Below are 16607 nucleotides of genomic sequence, written 5' to 3'. Positions count from 1 at the left end.
CAATGAGGCCTCTGTGTGAGCATGGCCTCCTCCTAAGGCTTCTGGGAACCCAGGTCTTTCTCCCTGGAGGTGGGACACACTCTGCCTCACATTCCTGTTGACAAGCCACAAGGAGACACACTGATGGAGCCAAAGCCCTGGAGCTGGAGGAGCCACATGGAGACCCAGCCAGCTCTGAGATCCTTCCACCACCACTGGATCTACAAGCCTTTCCACCCACTGGCCTGTAATCTTCCTGATTTAGCATCATTACGTGGCCGTGTGAGTCTAAAGAAGAATTTATGGGCTAGTATCAGACATATGGGCTAATGTTGAACTTGTGGACTTGATCTGAACTGTGCTGGGATATTTCTTAATATACAATTGCTCTTTGATATAAGTTCTCTCTTACACATATGTTAGTGTGAATGAATTTATTTCTTTAGTCTACTCAGACTAACAAAGTATTAGTTAAAAAAAAGTTAATGATACAGGTTTATAAATTCAAATTACCATGAAACACCAGAATATTTGGTAAAACCAGTGACCAGAAAAGCACTGGCAGCAATAAAAACATTACGGGTGCTTGTAACACTTGCAGACGAAACCATGGGGTTTGCGTTGCTATGACAATCAGGTAATCATGACAACTCTGAGCTGAGCTCCGTAGTCAGCTAGCATAGTGTTTGTTCTTGTAGGCATATTAATACATATAATCTGGACTCATTACCGTGATTTTATTGTTAGAACTTCCTATAAAGTTATTTTATTCAAATAATATGGTTCTGTGGGAATACTGCACACAGATTTTCTGGATGGTCATGACTGTCACGCCCTCTGACAGGGTTACCTGGTGGGGTCCAGACCCTCTGGTGATGTCAGTGAATATCGGTCAAGGTTTTAGTTGAAATTCTAGGAGGAGGATTTTAAAAATACGTATTGAGAAAGAGGAGTCATTTACAAGGAAACTTCACAAAGTGTGTGGGCAAATTCCATTATCTTTTAATTCTATGATCCCACTATCTTTATGACCAAAAAGGGAGACTCACTGCTATGGAGACAATGCTGGCTCACAGTGATCCATCTGCCTGTGGGATTCCGCGCCTGTAACTGTGTACAGGAGACAAAGCTCAGTGTTTCTCCCCTGGAGCTGCTGGTTGTTTAGAACAGCCAACCTCGTGGATAGCAGCCTAATGTGGAACCAGGACACCACCAGGCCTCCTTGTAGCTAGGGCTGAGTGGATAGGAGGAAAGCCCATTATTACAGGAATGGGAACAGTTTTCCGAGTCACAGTGTCAGGATTCTATTGGTCTTTGGCGGTCTCCTTGGACATTGGAGATTCCAGGATAGAGTTTTGCAAGATCAAGAACTGTTCACTGGTATATTTCCAATAACATAAATGGTGACTACATGTGGACTTCCCTGGATAAAGGAGTCAAATCAACTACATCTGAAGAAAAAGTTTGAAAAGCTCAATATTAGCGGAGAGAGCAAAGTCAGGGGCCAACTTCAGAACAGATCATCGAATTAGAACCAGTTCACACGAGCCACCACACACCAGGGCTCCGGACAGAGACCCTGGGTGACATAACAGCGTTAATGAGGCTCGTGGAAACACCTGTCACTGGAGGCCTGTCTTATCCCTACTCCTGGATAAAGAATGAGAACGGCTTTTGAGGTATAAAGTCCTATATTCGTATATCTGATCTTTAGGTGGTTTTTTCTCTCCCCCAGTTATTACAGGATTGTGAATTCACTCCAGGGAAACACTGTCTCTAGATAGTGTGCTGTCACGTAGTAATTCAGTGAATACGTGCTATAAGGCAATTGTTTGTAAATATACAGGTTAATCTTTTTATGGTTCGGGTGGGCCTTACTAATGACTTTTTCTTTCTGTGTCCGTGGTCGGTCCCTATATGATCATTTCCGCATTCTTCACGTCCACAGTCCAGCAATCTTCATTGCGTCCGTGTCGTGCAGTGAACCATCCACTTACAACGTGGTCTAGCTCCCTCCCAGCAGCTCACTGCTCACCTTCTCTGTGCTCCCCAGCTTGGGTTGTTAGAGACTCAGAAACCACTCGACATATTCAAAGAAGACAACTGGGTTTGAACCGCCAGCTGTTGCTGAACCTGTCACATCAATGCTGTGAATCATAACTGAAGGCTGCTGGGCCCTGAAGGAATTACAGTTTCCAGAATCAAATCCTGGAGCGATGCTCCTCTTTCACTCCAGATCTGAGTTTCGAGAGACTCTGAATTTTTGTTAGCTGCCTTGTTTGTAAAGATCCCCGGTGGCAGAGTGGGCTTTGAATGGCAAAAGTAACCACAAGGTCAACAGTTCAAACGATGCATGCCTTTGGGTTTCTGAGGTTGTCAGTCTTCACGGGAAGCTTCATCTTTCTCCAGGGGGTTTGGGCACAGCAGTGGTTCTAGGGTCACTGTGAACGAGACTGACTGACGGCAGTGTTTGGTTTGACCGTAGTGTGGCTGCTGTGACTTTTTTTATTAATAAATCTTTTTATTGGGGCTCATACAACTCTTATCACAATGCATACATACATCAATTGAGCAAAGCAACATTCGTTGCACTTGTCATTCTCAAAATTCACCTTCCACTTGGGTTCCTGGAATCAGCTCGGTTTCCCTTTTTTTTCTCCTCCTCCTCCCTCCCCGCTTACCCCTTCCCCCTGGTCCCTTGATAGTTTATACATAATTATTAAATCTTATCTTACACTGCCCGGCGTCTCCCCTCACCCACCTTCCCATTGCCCATCTCCTAGAGAGGAGGTTACACATAGATCTCCAAGATCGGTTCTCCCTTTCTACACGCCCTTCAATCCTGGTGTCACCACTCCCACCGCGGGTGTTGAGGGTTCGTCTGTCCTAGATTCCCTGTGCCTCCAGATCCCTACTGCACCACTGTACGTCCTCTGGTCTAAGCAGGTCCGCAAGGTAGACTCGGGGTCATGATGACTGGGAGGGGAGGAAGCGTTCAGGAACTAGAGGAAGGCTTTGAGTTGCATTGTTGTTTGGTTTGTTAGGATTTTACCTCTGCCTCGAGCACTCACCCACATTCACCCAGATCTTGGCCACGACTGCTTGCCGAGTCGGGCTCTGTCTTCAGAGTGGGAATTAATTTGGTGAACGAAGATGCCGCTAAGGTTCCAGGTGGCTCCTTTACCATTCACCCACATGACTGAGTCACACATCCGCCCACCCAGGCTTCTGCCTCCATCCACGGGGCTGGAAAGAAGAGTCTCCTTTATGTCAGGTACTCGTAAAATCCATCAGCCCCTGCAAGGCCTCCACCTTTGTCACAGCTAGAACTCACAGATGCGCCCTGCACCATATAAACACACCCTTTCGTTCATACATGCTCTACGACACCCGTTCCATATAAAGACCACACATTCCTTCCCTTGTCCTTTCGAATCTCTAGGTCTCCTAGTGCCCTCGTGACACAGATACCAACAGTGGGAGGTGGTACGAGAGCAGACGTTTATTTTTCTCACAGTTCTGGAGGCTGAGGATCCAAACCAGCATCTCGGCCACGTCCAATTCTTTTGTGGGTCTCTCCCCTACTTTCTAGTGTCTGCCAGTGGTCCTTGGCGTCCCTGTGCTTGTGGACTCACAGGCATCTGGCTCCCCACAGTCTATGTTTGTGTCTCTTCTGTGCTCTTTAATAAGCCACCACCCACCTTATTATGAGGTTCCACCTTATTCTACTGTGAGTGACCTCATTAACATAACAGAACAACGCCCTATTTCCCAAAGGGTCATAGTTACAGGTACCAGGGTTTGGACTTCAACACATATTGTTAGAGGATGCAATCCAATCTATCGCACCTTGTCATGTTTCTGTCTTCACTTAGAAGCTGGATTATGTTTCTATAATGTTCTCTCTATAAATGTCCACCATGGCCACTTACTATAAAAACATGGCCTCTTCCGAAGCTTCTGCTGGGAAGAGTCTCCTTCTTCCCTCTGGAGCCCATGTCAACTTATCGGAGAGCTCTCTCCTTGCATGGGTCATGGTTTCTCTTGAATTATAGCCATGTGTATAGAGCACTTCAGCTTCCCATTGTTACTCTCAATTCTTCTAGACCAGGCTCAGAACTGGGGTGAGCCGATTGAAGCACTTAGCACAGGTTTTAAAAAAAATAAGGAACCTCATGCCCCCTCCATAAAATGTAGTCAGGATATTTCAGTATAATCACTTAAAAATAAAAATCAGTGCGAACATTCATTATGAATAAAATGTCACATTTTAAAATAAAGACAGGATGAAGAGTTTTCCTTTTACTGCCCCCTTTCCTTTCAGGTGTTTTCTTTTGCCTCAGCATCCAACCCAAGAGAGCTTCAGAAAGTTCATTAAAAAAATGGAATTCAAAGACACTGCCATTGTGATACAAGCTGTTTGAAGCCCTGTGTGGTCTGGCACAGCCCTGACAGTGACCTGTCTGTCTTCCTCGGGCATCATTCCCATTCACACCACCTGGTCCATTCCGTCTCCTGGTGACTACACAACAGACCAGAACTGCCTCCTGTGGGTTTCTGGGTCGATAGTGCTGAGGGAGCAGAACGCCTCAGGTGTCTTCCTAAGAGTGACTGTCAGCAATCCAGCGTGGAATCTGCTAGGCCGCAAGAGTTACCTAGAGGAGCAAAAACAGTGAAGTGTGTGTGTTTACGATGTACTTCCCTAGTTTGTTCACTAAATTTACCCTTATTTTGAAACCATTGAACCAACCCCGACGAGCATCAAACATTCCATAATTTTCCCCATCAGTTGCTGTGTATGCACATGTATGAGAGCCAAAATCTAGTCTGAGTCTGTCCCACATGATTTTGGACAACATCTTAAGAAGAAATTGGATACACTGAACACCAGTGACAGAAGAGCTGGTTACCTGTGGGAAGAAGTCAAGAACATCATAGGTGAGTCGAACAAGAACATTCAAAGGGAAGCCCAAGAAGACAAAATAAGACATTATGATAAAATGTGCCAAGACCTGAATTTAGAAAACCAAAAAGGAAGAACATGTGCAGCATATCTCAGATAGAAAGAACTCAAGAAAATATTCAAGCCTCAAGTTGCAATATTGAAAGATTCTATGGATAAAATCTTGAATGATATAGGAAGTATCAAAGAAGATGAACTATAAAGAATCACTGTCCCCAGCCTGGTCTACCTTCAATCATTCCTAGACGTAGCATATGAGGTAGCAGCAATGGTGCTGAAGCATGAAGCCCAGGTTGCACTGAACGCCAAGCTAAGACTCCAGGAATGGATGGAGTGCCATAAACCGACAGTTCCGACAAGCTGATGGAGCGCAGGAAGTACTCAATTCCAAGAAATTTGGAAGACAGCTACTTGGCCAACTGACTAGAAAAGATGCGTTTGTTTATACACACAAGTGGCTAAACAGAATATACAAATTATAGAACTACATCATCGATATCATATGCAAGTAAAATTTTGCTGAAGATCATCCAGCAACAGTGGCAGAGAGCTGACAGAAATCCAAGCCAGATTCAGAAGAGGATGTGGAACTAGGGGTATCATTGCTGATATCAAATGGATCTTGGCTGAAAGCAGAGAATACCAGAAAGATGTTTACTTGTGCTTTATTGGTTGTGCAAAGGTATGACTCTGTAGACCATAACAAACTGTGGATAGTTTTGAGGAGTATGGGAATTTCAGAACACTTAATTGTGCTCATGCAAAACCTGTACTTTGGTCAAAAGGGAGTTGCATGAACAGAACGAGGAAATGCGGCATGGTCTAAAATTAAGAATAGTGTGTGCCAGATTTGTATCCTCATTATACTTATTCAGTCTGTGTGCTGAGCAACTGAGCAAATAATCAGAGAAGTTGGATTATATGAAGAATTTGGCTTCAGGATGGAGACTTATTAAAATCTGACATTTGCACATGACACAGCCTTGCTTGCTGAAAGTGAGGAGGACTTGACGCACTTGTGGATGAAGATCGACAATTGCAGCCTTAAATGTGGACTACAATCTAATGTAAAGAAAACCCAAAACCAACCAGATTGATAAGTTACCCCACGGTAAACGGAGTATCGAAATTATTGAGGATTTCACCTTTTCCCAAGTAGAATTACGTCCACAGGTATAAAGGTTAGTTAAAATTCCAATGTATATTTATTGTTGTTATGCACCATCAAGGTGGTGCCGGCTCATAGCCATCCTACATATCATAGAACCAAACACTGCCCAGTCTATCCTGCACTATCAGGACAATTGTTGTTATAGTTGAGCCCCTTGTTCTATTTCTCTGTGAATCCATTGTGCTGAAGGTCTCCTTCGTTTTCACCGCCCCTCAGCTTTACCAACCTTGATTTCCTTTTCCCAGCACGGGTCTCTCCTGACAACCTGTTCAAGTCAGGGAGCCCAGGTCCCGCCATCCTCGCATCAAAGGAGCTTTCTGGCTGTACTTCTAAGACTGGTGTGATGGTTCTTTGGGCAGCCATGGTGCTCTCAATAATCTTTGACACCACCATTCAAATTGACATGCAAATGAGACGACTAAAAATCCCATGATGTGGAATCATTAATATTTAAATTGGCATCCTTGTCCTTTAACACTTGAAAGAAGTCTTGTGCAGCAGATTTTCCCAATGCAATATGTCTGATTTCTTGACTGCTACTTCCATGAACATTGATTACAGATCTATGCAAAATGATTTCCTTGACAACTTCAATCTTTTCTCCATTGATCATGATGTTATTTATTGATCCAGTGGTAAGGATTTGACTTCTCTTTCCATTGACTTGTGAATCATACTGAAGGCTGGAGTCCTTGAGCTTCATCAGCAAGGGCTTCAAGTCGTCCCCGGTGTCAGTAAGCAAGGCTGTATCCTCTGCATATCACAACTCGAAGGGCAGGGGAAGTGACTTTCTAAGGAAGGAGGGGCTTCAGTCAAGGACCACAGGCTTTGTGCCCCGCCTTCTGTAAAGAGACCCTTCTGATTGGGAGGTCACATTTGCTTTCCTGCAGAAACTCTTGTCTCGCTAGGTTTTGGAGACTCGGATTCTCTTCTGATATGTTCAGGCCAAAAGGCTGAGTCCAAAGTCTAGCAGAATTCCAACTTTGGCGTTTTTTTCTCCCAACAGAAACTTGAAATTCAGAAGTCCTGCTGGCCACACCAGAGAACTTTTCCCAGAAGCCTGAGCTGGGTAGAGCAGCTGCCCAGTAAGGAATGTGGTCTTTGGATCAGCAAGCAAGGCTCAAGTGAGGCCAACAATGCACAAAGCACAGGAATTCGTGAGTATTTCTGCCCACCCAAGGTAAGTATCATGCTTTCCAACACTAACTGTCATAACAGGGTTGCTAGATAGGTTTTCAGAGAGCAGCTGGCAAACCTGGGTTTCAATCCTGGCCCTACCACGTTAGAGAGTGAACGAATTACTGCAAGTCTCCGAGAGTCAAGTTCTTCTAGACAAAGAACAGGGCTCTGGGCATCCTCAAAGATTAATTCAGTTCATGGTGAGATCATTGTGTAGTGCATGTGCCTTCCAACCTAGAGGGCTCATCTCCTGGCACTCTAAGGGCGAATGGCACTCTAAGGGTTTGCTGTGGTCCACAGATTTGTCACCAAGCCTTTCTTCCTTGTCACTCTTAGCCTGGAAGCACCGCTGAAAGCTGTGTGGCATCATGGCAACATGCAAACCTCCACTGACGGTGGTGGATGTTCATAAGGTGCGTTGAGCAGGCATTGAACCCAGGTCTCCTGAATCGAAGGAGAGACTTCTACCACTGACCCACTGGACGTCTCCAAGTAGGCCTTTCAGTGAGTGGAACCTCCCCAGCCTTCTCAAACCTCTGTGCTAAGTCTCAGCGGGGCAAGAAACAGTAGGAGGAGACGACAGAAACCTACTGCCACTGCTTGACAAAACCTCCCCAATCTCACACTGTACTAAGGACCACTCACTGAAGGGCTGGTTATTCTTCTGAAGACTGGCTACGATTTGGGATCACAGTGGGATCGTCTCATCATTGGCAGTTCCTGGGAGGTGCAGGACAGCTGAGGAGAAGGGAAAACCTGATACTGATAATGATGCACTCTGACATCACGACCTTCTCTGAAGCTTTCCTGACCTTGACGATTTCCTCATTCCCTCCCTCCCCTCTCCCGCGCCCCGCCCCTGTCCCCACCCCACATCATCTTAAAATGTATGTTTGGGGTTGTGGAAGTCTGTGTTTCTAGTTACCTGACACTTACAATTTCTCTTATCCCCTCTATTAATTCAATCACCACTCTAAACACCCAAATTTTTAGAGAGCTTTGCAAATAGTCTTGGTTGGTGGGTTCCAGTGACCATTTTCTTCTTACCAGGTGACCATTTATTCTGGTTTTATAGGGTTGTGATTTCATCCTGATTTTACAGGGAAATTCTAAATCTTAAAGGGAGAAATGATCATCATCTAAGACTGGTTCTCAACCTTCCTATTGCTGTGACCCTTTAATACAGTTCCTCTCATTGCTACTTCATCACTGTAATTTTGCTACTGTTATGAATCAGGCGACCCCTTTGAAAGGGTTGTTCGACCCCCAAAGGGGTTGTGACCCACTGGTTGAAAATAGCTGATCTAAGCCATGGCAGGTGAGCCATATGCCTGCTTCAGGCTTGATGAGATGGGACAGGTGCTTCCTAATCAGGTCCAACATGTTCTTAAATGACTTCCTGACTCCTTACCCGTGCCTGATTGGGATAGGAGAGGAATGCCAGTGGTCCTCTGATAACTTGCCAAAATGCTCTGGTCTCATCTAAGAGAATCGACGGGGATCGATGAGATCCATCCTCCGTGACTCTCTAGTAGATAAAGGGTAAGCTAGCTAACTGAACTGTTACCATGGGAATGCGCATTTGAGAAACCAGCTGTCAGGAAAAGGAGCCCTCGCCGTAACTTCTTACATTCTTTCCCAGGTTCGCTGGTTCCAAGTCTGCTCACAACACAGCTTCCTCTTGGAGTCCTTCAAGCCCGTGGTCCAACACTTCCCCCCACGTGAGTGGTTCACCTCTTGTCCTTTTCCAAATATACTTCTCCGTAGCCTGTCCTTTGACTCGCCTTTGACCAGTCCATTTTTGCTGGGAACGGGCTAAGAGAAGGGTGGTCTGTGGCTCTGTAACTAAGTGTGAGTAGGCCTGCTGGCTCCATTTCTGCCTCCTGGCCATTCATTTTGGGGGAAGCAATTCCCTTCTCAGGTCACTGTATTTCTTATATCACCACGCCTTTCACTTGCCCTTTATGGAATGAAACATTCTCACTAACGTTAAGCAGGATTTGTTTCTCTTTCTCTTCTGAGCCCATCGGTATTACCTGAGAAATCACAATTGTTGCCATAGTTATGTCTGTGCTTCCTGAATAGACCAGCCTAGTCCTGACACTCTACTTCCTTTTAGTTGTATTATGTTCTCTGTCGCTCTTTGAAGAGGCTTTACTGATTCATTCCCTCATAGTGTTTTGCTAATTAACCTTCAGAGGTAAAAATCCATTTCATTATCTTCTTTGGGTTCCTAACTTATTTTCCTAAGTCTCACCAAGTTACAAAGCACATTTAAACCCTCTGGGTGCCATCTCATGGCATTGGGAAAGAATCCAGAAGAAATGGAGGCCACAGGAATATTTTAGAAGGTAGTGGTGGAACACAAACAAACCCTTCCTTTTGTCGCTTGAGGGGGGCCCTTTACCAGCTCATACCAGCAGTGTGGTAAGAAATTCCTACGTGTTCTCCAGCTTCCAGCTTACAATGCTCCACTGTCTCTGTCATCATATCCCATGCCAGCTCAAAGTCTCCCATGAGCTCCTCGCTGTGGTATAGCCTCCCCTCAAGGTGCCTTGCCATTAGGCTCCTCCAGCTGTTCTCATGATTCCACTCCTCCAAGTAAACATGTCCATTGTCCTGAACAGCGACTCTGCTCTGACCTGTACAGAGTTGATATGAGTTAGACTCAACTTGATGGCAATGGTGGTTGGAGATGGTTGGTTTGTGTTTAGAGTTATGGATTCCTCTGAATTCCCCCCTCTCAGACAATCATCTCTCCATCCTTCATGTGTGTCTACGTCATGCCCATACCCTCTGACTGCTGCAGCTGAAGCACCATCTTTGTTTAGGCATGTGACTATGTTGATGGACAATTGGTTTGTGCTCTGTGTCCCTTTGTTCATATTTGGATGGTGATTAATAAAATTCTCCAGGGGAAGACAAGAACTCCTATGCTGTAGTGCTTACACGTTGAAATGCTAACTGCAAGGTCAGTAGTTTGAAACCACTAGCCATGAATATTCATAGTCTCAAATCTTATCCTATAGGGGCTGTTCTACTTTATCTACCCTTATCCTATCAGGTTGCTATGAGTTGGAATTGACTCCATAGCAGGGAGTTTGGTTTTATTCCCAACTTTTTCTTTTACTCATTACTGACATTTGCATTCTCCTTCCAGCTACTGTTTCGTCCCCTATCTTCATGAATCCATAAAGGGCTTGCTATCCCTGAGATATGAGACACTTTGCTACCATTCAAGTTTAAGTGAGTTTATAGAGATTTGTCTCCTGTGTGGGTAATTATTCCCCATTCAAATTTGCTCAAGCAGACAAGAAGAGAGGAAACACCAGTGTTTGTTGTTACATGTAGTTGCGCCAATTCCAACTCAACAAGCAGGTAAATCAAAACTTGAACAAACTCACTTCCTTCAAGTCAATTCCAACTTATAGTGACCCTATAGGGCAGTGTGGCAGTTACTGTCAACTTGAGCGAAAGGGTGGAGTCTAGCCTGTCAATCAGGTCGCAGCTTGATGACCTCATTTGGAGGTGTGACAGAGATAAATAGTTCACTGGAAGCCAGATCCAGTCTCTCTGCCTTACCTTTCCTGCTGTGGAGACACTCAGAGAGCTGGAAGAGACACATGGAGACCCACACCAATGTTGAGATGCTCTCACTGCCACTGGAACCACAAGACCTTCTACCTACAGGTTTGTGATCTTCCTGCATTCGGCGTGATTGCATGTGCTGTGTGAGTCTAAGGAAGAATTTATGGACTAGCATCGAACATATGGGCTAATATCGGACTTATGGACTTGATCTGGACTGGGCTGGGATGTTTTCTCAATATTCAATTGCTCTCTGATATAAAGCACTTTCTTATACACGTATGAGTGGCTATGGAATTTTTCTCTAGTCAAGCTGGATGAACACAGGCAGAGTAGACTTCTACATGGGTTTCTGGGGCTATAGATCTTCATGGGAGCACTGTCTCATCTTTTTCCCAAGGCCTGGGTTCAAACCACTGACCTTTTGCTTCGCAGCCCACCACACAACCAAGTCAACAGGACAGAGCAATGCTGCCCCATTGGCTTTCTAAGACTGTCGGTTTTACGGATCAGTTTACCAGGTCTTTTCTCCCAGAGAGTGGCATTGACAGTGGGCACTTAGCTATTGTGCTCCAAGGTCCTTATGGTGTGTCACTTGTGGATGCTTTTAGACACATATTTAAATTTACCAACAAACCCATAAGGAAGTGTCTTTTATCCATGCTTTTAAAGGAGGGAACTAAAGTACAGAGAGTTTTAACAAATTTCCCAAGGACAGTTTGATACCAGATACGATGCCAGAGTGAAAAGAGTAAACACATTGTTGTGGGATGGAATTTGTCTGAACAGGCTTCACAGACGTGGTGGGACCTGAGCCAGGCCAGTATCTGGTGACCAGGAGGAGAAAGTGCCCTGGGCATGAGCAGTGTGACAAGTATTTCAAACTCAAAGGGACAATGTGATCATCGATGACGTCCAGAGATGGTACCTGATTTCCCAGAAGAAGGCAACTGTGGCGTGAGTGGGCTGGTTTCGAGCATGCAAACACTAGAATGTGCTGCAAAGGCCAAAGTTCAGGGTTCAATGAACTTTGCTGGAGTCTATTAAGAGCAGACTAAATGCTGAAAAAGAAACGGATATAAATATTTAAAATTTTAACTTTAGTTCAAAAGAGGATTATTCACACAAAGTAGCTGAAAGCAGGCATAATATCAGATGATTTCACAGAGCAGAGTGAAAAGGTATGAGCCAGGTCTCCCTGCTGTCCACTGGGGCCTGAGGGCGCTGGCGTCCACCTCGGGATCTCGGAATACAAACCCCCTATCCAAATGCTGCAGACGTTGTTCTCTTGTTTCTCTAGTGGACGCATTAATAAAATGTTTACAGACTTCCAAAGCTTTGAAAGAAAGCAAGATATGGGGATGTGAACAAGGAGAAGGAGGAAGATGAGAATTAACTGAAAAGACACGTCACTAAACTATATATTGTAAAGCAATTAGTAGGTTAGGTGTTAGGCTGCTAACTGAAATGTCAGCAGTTCAAGCCTATGAGTTGCTCCATGGGAAAAAGAGAAGACTGTGTCTTTCCATAAAGACTTATAGTCTCTGAAACGCAGAAGGGTACTTCTACCTGTTTTGGTGGGTCTCAAAGACTTGCTATGACTCAGTGGCATTGGGTTTAATTTGATTTGGGCATGGTGCACTTAAAAAAAAATATTGGGGGCTCTTATAACTCTTGTTATAATCCATCCATCAATTGTATCAGACATATTTGTACATATATTGCCATAATTCTTTTCTAGACATTTACTTTCTATTGAGCCCTTGGAATCAGCTCCTCATTTTCCCTTCCTCCCCCCACCCCACCGCCCCCGCCCCTCATGGCCCCTTGATATTTTATAGATTGTTCCTATTTTCATATCTCACACTGACCACTCTCTCCCTTCCCCTTTGGTTTCTGTTGTTCTTCCCCCTGCATGGGTATGTGTGCTTATGTTTCATTCATCGTGGTTGGTACCCCCTTCCACCCCACCTCTCCCCACCACCTTCCCCCTACCCCTTTGATATCGCAATTCCCATTTCTATTCCTGAATTCCCTGTGTCGTGAGCTTTATCTCTTGCCTATACCTATGTGCATGCTCTGTTCTAGTCCAGAGTGGGAAGCAGCATCGGAGTCATGATAGTGGGGAGGAGGAAGCCTCAAGGAACCTGAGGGATATTGCGTGATCCATCATTGCTCTACTGTACCCTGATTGACTCATCCCTTCCCTGCAACCCCTCTGTCCACAGGTGGACTTTGGGTCTCCCTTTCTGACAAGTGGCTGGAGAGAAAAATTGAGCGTTCTTGCCCAGCTAGGAAGAAAGAGTACTTCAAAACACCCTGACCTCTCTGTTGATCCCTCTACGGTTTGGCACTGTAAGCATGCGATAAAACTGGGGGCAGACTAATCCTCACAAACACTATAAGCAGCTGAAGCCCATATTCAGTAAAGGTGATTTGCTTAGCAAGACTACTGGGAAGTTGTTCCCTGGGATGAACGATGACAGCCTCCTGAGCCTCAAATGATCTTCACAATTTTTCATAGAAGTGGCTAGCATTTGAGTTTAAAATTCTGGTATACTGGTAGATAAATAAATGACCTGCAACACTTGAAGACAATAGAAGCAGATTCATAAAGAATGGTTCTACTGAAAGATACTGGGGTTATCAGGCCCAGACTTTAAATGCTACATTGTATTAGTAAAATACATGGCAAGAATGAAATTTTCCATAGAAAACTGGGATATTTTAAAAAGGAATCAGAAGGAGATTCTGTAACTGGGAAATACAATTACTAAGTTAACAATTCACAGGTGAGTTGGCCTATAGGACACAAAGGGAAAAAACAGTAAGCTAGAATATGTTTTCAGGAGGAAGTATTCAGACTTGGATGGTGAGCAGGTTCCAACCCACGGGACCCATGACTGCGTGGTAAATGGTTCCAGCAGGTTTTCAAGACTGTGACCTTTCTGAAGTAGCCAGGTCTGGCTTCCAGGTCACCTTTGTGTGGATTCAGACCTCCCGTCTTTCAGCTACTTGTCAGGCACTTAATCATTTTACCACCTAGGACATTGTAGAAAGGTCTAATATATATACAACATAGTGCCAGACAGAAAGAAACGAGGACAAGAATTGACAGAAGCAATATTTGATGAGATTATGGTATATATTTGAGTATAAGCCGACCTGAGTATAAGCTGAGGTACCTAATTATTACCTGGGAACCGAGAAAAACTGATTGACTCGAGTATAAGCCTAGGGTGGAAAATGCAGAAGCTATTCATGAGCTTCAATAATCAAAACAAATGAAAATAAAATTACTAAAAATTGAGACATCAGTGGGGTAATGTATTTAAATATTTATTTTAAATAAAAACATAAATAAAAGAATAACAAGTCATTTAACATTAGTAAACCAGCACAGTAAGTAGAAAATAGGTTCAGCAAAAACAATAAGTTTTCAACAATGATACCTTAAGAGTACTATTCCCTGAGTTCAATTAGCAACCAAGCTAAAATGTAAAGAGTTAAAATCCTTCAAAACTGGACTCCTCACCATCATCCATATCCCAATGCAGAGCTTCAGATGGTGTGAGAGGTCATCATAGACTCTGTCCTCACTGAGATCACTGTCATCACCATCACTGCTGTCATTTTCATACAAAGTGCAGTCTTCACTGCCACCCATAGCATTACTAATACTACATGTCTGGAAGGCACGTGGCACCATGTCTTCTGAAATGTCTTCCCATGCATCTTGAATCCACTTTGCTATTAACTCTATGTCAGGCTTCATGAAATTTCCTCCTTTTGTTAGTCGGGCTTGACCAGATGACATCCATTCATGCCACGTCCTTCACACACAGTCTTTAAAAGGCTTATTCAAAGATACATTCAGAGGCTGCAGTACAGATGTAAGCCCACATGGAATAACGGCTAAAGTAACTTTACTAGATTTTGCCAATTTTTTTTTATGTCATCTGATAGGTTGGCTCTGAACATGTCCCAAAGAAGTAACCATGGCTTTTTCTTTAAGGCTGCTCCCGGTCATCGGTTCCAAATTTCTTCCAGCCATTTTTTTGTTCCTTCTTCATCCATCCAGTCTTTAACATGTGCACGCACAGTAATTCTTGGTGGGAAATTGATCTTTTTAGGCAAGGTCTTTCTTTTAAAAATAATGACAGGATACAGCTTAGTTCCATTAGCCAAACATGATAGAACAACTGTAAAGTGTTTTTTTTTTTCCCATTTCCTGTGGTTTTGAGAAAAATGTTCTTTTTCTCCTAAACTTGCCACAGTTCTGTTGCTTGGAAGATCAAAAGTCATGGCAGTTTCATCCATATTCCCAATATCTGCCAGGTCATAATTATAAATCCTTCTTTGTTTATAATAAGTGACTGGAATGACATAATTTTTTCTTCAAGGTCTTGTGGCAATTTCTGGGAAATCTTTGTTCTTTGTCTCAAACATAGTAGGCCAAACCTATTCATGAAGTGGGTATACCATCCTGCTGACGCAGCAAATTTTTCAATGCCTGGAGCTTTATATTTGTCATCCTTAGCCATTTGTAGAGCACGTATGCGGATTCCCATGTGTGTTATGCAGTAACCATTTTGATGAAACTCCATAACCCACTTATGCAATTCACTCTCTAGAGCCCCATAAAAAGACGTTATACCACGATGAGCTTTTTGAGCTTTTGGAATCTGTTCCTAGTCAGCCTTCCTTTTCTGCTACTCCCTCACTTGCTTTTTATCATCACAGAATTCCGTACTTGCAATACTGTTATTGCTCTCTTCTGCTTTTGACACAACCTTCATTTTGAAACCTGCCACAGATGACCGGCGTTTTTGTTTTGGTTCAAGAGTATCCATTTCTAATAGGATAAAAACCAAGGCTTTGAAAAAGAACTTTCATCACTTCTTGGCCTTTTGGCTAAGATCAAGTGTAGTATCTGTTCTTATCAGTTTAATATCTGATATGTCCTCTATCTGAGGACAACATATTAAATGGATTTTTGGAGCAGGGAGTTGGAATAGGAGCTTGCTCCATCCACTCCACGCATTGATCTTCCACGCATTGATCTGGTATTGCAGGAATGGTGCACACAAAAAAAATTTAAAACTTTCATGGTAATGCCCCACCCCCCAACCCCGCAATGTGTTAGCCAGGAGGAGGTGGGGGGAGTCCATGCTGGTGGGGGATGCAGGATGTGAATTAATACAGAGACCAGAGGGGAGGGAGAGATGGAGTCCATCCACAGACACATCCTTACCAGTTCAGCTGCCAGTGTAAGTGAATCACTATGGGTGCTTCTGTGAATTGGAGCCGTCCACATCATAGGACAGCTCTGATTGGTTAGATGTGAGTAAACAAACATTCAAAGCCCTGCAGTGTCAGTGGGGCTTTGAATGAACAGCAGACAAATGGCAATCACCCATGAGATAACGAGTGCTCATCCTGTTACCTCTGGGGCAGGGGGGTGGGGGTGGGGATACAGCGAGATGTTACACCTCCCTGGGGTACCACTGACCCGTGTATAAGCCAAACCCCAGTTTTTCAGCACATTTTTTTCAGCATGAGTATATACGATATTTAAAAGCTAATAAAAAGGATCTAGCCAGAGATCCGAGAAACTCTGAACTGCATGCTGGACAAATGCAAAGTATTTTTTTATTTCAACAATTAAATATATTAAACACAAACACAATACCATAATAGAACTGATGGAAACTAAACAGAAAGGAA

At 43.9% G+C, this 16607-nt stretch overlaps 1 non-coding gene across 1 annotated transcript; it reads left to right on the top strand.

Moving 5' to 3' along the window:
- The first annotated feature begins 15774 nt into the window (after positions 1-15774).
- Positions 15775-15971, top strand: LOC142461855 (U2 spliceosomal RNA). The gene has a single exon (XR_012787035.1). It is a non-coding gene; the product is annotated as a U2 spliceosomal RNA (small nuclear RNA).
- Positions 15972-16607: the final 636 nt, after the last annotated feature.

Source organism: Tenrec ecaudatus, chromosome 11 (assembly GCF_050624435.1).
Source record: "Tenrec ecaudatus isolate mTenEca1 chromosome 11, mTenEca1.hap1, whole genome shotgun sequence".
Classification (NCBI taxonomy): Eukaryota; Metazoa; Chordata; class Mammalia; order Afrosoricida; family Tenrecidae; genus Tenrec; species Tenrec ecaudatus.
The sequence above is the reverse complement of the archived record's forward strand: the minus strand, read 5'-3'. Positions and strand labels throughout refer to the sequence as shown.